The 2629-nt window shown below is 40.3% G+C and overlaps 1 non-coding gene across 1 annotated transcript; it reads left to right on the forward strand.

The window, feature by feature from the left end:
• Window positions 1-1657: 1657 nt before the first annotated feature.
• Window positions 1658-1820, forward strand: LOC123455464. The gene has a single exon (XR_006633933.1). It is a non-coding gene; the product is annotated as a U1 spliceosomal RNA (small nuclear RNA).
• The last annotated feature ends 809 nt before the right edge of the window (window positions 1821-2629 follow it).

A 2629-nucleotide genomic window follows, 5' to 3' on the forward strand; every position in this document is an offset into this window, starting at 1 on the left:
GTGGTATGTGTGGGAGGTCTCATTTCAGTAGTTGAAGATCATAAAAAAGGTGATTCCTGCCCTAGGGGTGTAACGTCTGTTGCTGTCTGGCTAAATGTATATACTATGCTTATCAAACTGCCCAGTAAGCACTTCTCTTAATGTTCATAGCCTTATATTAATGCTACTCTCACTTTTGGTAGAGAATCTTCTCTTTTCAGATGGCAGTGACCTTGGGATGACTCAGAAGGCATCATGGGGCTGGAAAGAAGTGACAGGAGTGCTCAGCACTGCAATATCTCTATCACACCTTCCAAGGCTCAGGATCTATTGTGGAAGAGGTAGCTGAAAGAATGTAAGAGCCAAAGGAAAGGTAAGACTCTTACAATGTACTCCTCCCAGACACAAAATGGCCTGGATGTCCATGACCTCACAGTGCCTGACACTACCTACACAAGACCATCATAACAGGAGGAAAAGATCATTACATCAAAATAAAAGAAAGACTGATTGAGATGGGAGGGGATATGATGGAGAATGGTGTTTCAAAGGGGAAAGGAGGGGGAGGGAGGGTATTACCATGGGATATTTTTTATAGTCATGGAAGTTGTTAATAAAAATCTGAAAAATTTAAAAAAAATTTTTTTAATTTAAAAGGTGATTCCTAAAAGAGAAAGAATTTTGTCTAAAACTGTAATGTCAATCTCTCCCCTCTCTCCTTTTTCACTGGCTTGTCTTCCTTCCTATCATAAACACTTACTATATAGATATGTGCACATACCTATACATTTAGTCGTATACACACACACACACACACACACACACACACACACGCACACACATATATATATAAATAAATATATATATACACACACACACACACACACATATATATACACACACACACACACACACACACACACACATATATATATATACATATATATATATATACACACACACACACATACACACACACATTTATACACATATAATTATTTGGTAAAATACAAAATAGATATCCCTATATGTAACAATGGCTAGTAAGGTAGTTTTTGGTTTTTGGCTTTTTATTTATTTGAGAGAGGTAAAGAGGTAGATAGAGAGACAGAATGCAAACAAACTCCAGATGCATGTGCCACCATGTGCAGTCTGGCTTATGTGGATACTGGGGAATCCAACCTGGGTCCTTAGGCTTCTCTGGCAAGTGCCTTAACCAGTATGCAGTCTCTCCAGCCCCATTTCTTAATGTGTGTGTGTGTGTGTGTGTGTGTGTGTGTGTGTGTGTGTGTGTGTGTGTGACATACAGGCTTATATCACTGTATCACTATCATATTGAAACCTTCTCATGGAGCTAAAAGGATTTACTGAAAATTGCATATTTAGCCAATAGAAGTAACATTCCTGTTTGTATGTCAATCAACATGCCTCATCGCTTCCTTTTCAAGTATATTTTCTGTAAATTGTCTTTCTAACATTACATTCCACTCAAAGTGAAACTAACAGATGGGGGAATCCCAGGCAGTTCTTCTTGTACCACAGTCAACTAATTCCAGGGCTTTGGCAGAATTCCCGAGGTATCTTCAGGCTTCAGGGGCAGATAGAAGGGCAACGAAGCCTGTGTCAGTGGAAGGCTAGTACAGAGACTGTGACCTCTCTCAGATCAAAAGGAAAGAGAATGCTTACCTGGCGGGGAGATGCTGTGATCACGAAGGTGGTTTTCCCAGGGCGCAGTTTATCCATTGCACTCCCAATGTGCTGACACCTGCTATTTCCCCAAATGCGGGAAACTTGACTGCATAATTTGTGATAGTGGGGGACTGCCTCCACGCTCACCCCTGGTCTTAGGGCACAAGATTATATTGTAGTCATGTGTATATAAAGGTTACTGGTGTCTGGGCTTCTGTATAATAAAGCTAATCCAATGGTGTGTTAACATGCTATAACCCCCCCCCCAAAAAAAAAAGAAAAGAAAAGAAAAATGTTGCATGTGTCTGGAGTCTGTTTGCAGTGGCAGGAGGCCCTGGCATGGCTGTTCTCTCTCGCTGTCTCTCTTTCTCTCCTCTCTCTCTTTCTCCTATCTCCTTGCAAATAAATAAATAAATATCTTGTTTTTAATATTTTATTTATTTGAGAGACAGAGAGAAAGAGGCAGTTTTTGTTTGTGATCGCTGACTTTTTCTAGTATTTAGGAATAGCAGCAGGGCACCAGAATCAGATAAAAACTGTTACTCGCACAACTAGTTTGCCGTCCACTCAGGCTGGTTGTTTCTCAGTCTGCTCAACTAAGCAACTCTGTTTGGTATTGACTGTTCACGCGTACCAAATCAGTCAATGGTTTCCAGTCAAAGGCAAGCTGACCGGGGGTGGGGGTGGGTTGACCTCAGCACCCATGATGCGATCTCAGATGCCCTTCTTGTAAGCTTTCTATCTTCTGGCATACTGCATGACTATTACAACCAATAATACAAGATATGAGAAAAAATCAGATATGAAATGGAGAGCAAGGGCTCAGAAGGAAGGATAAGCTATTTACTCTTGAAACTTCAGTTTCATCTATAAAGTGGGTATGGTATCCTTGTATCATAGGAGTATTAAAATTACAATGAAATAAGATGGGTAGAGTATCTCTTCATGTACCAAATATGTT

This window comes from Jaculus jaculus, chromosome 16 (genome assembly GCF_020740685.1).
Source record: "Jaculus jaculus isolate mJacJac1 chromosome 16, mJacJac1.mat.Y.cur, whole genome shotgun sequence".
Lineage (NCBI taxonomy): Eukaryota > Metazoa > Chordata > Mammalia > Rodentia > Dipodidae > Jaculus > Jaculus jaculus.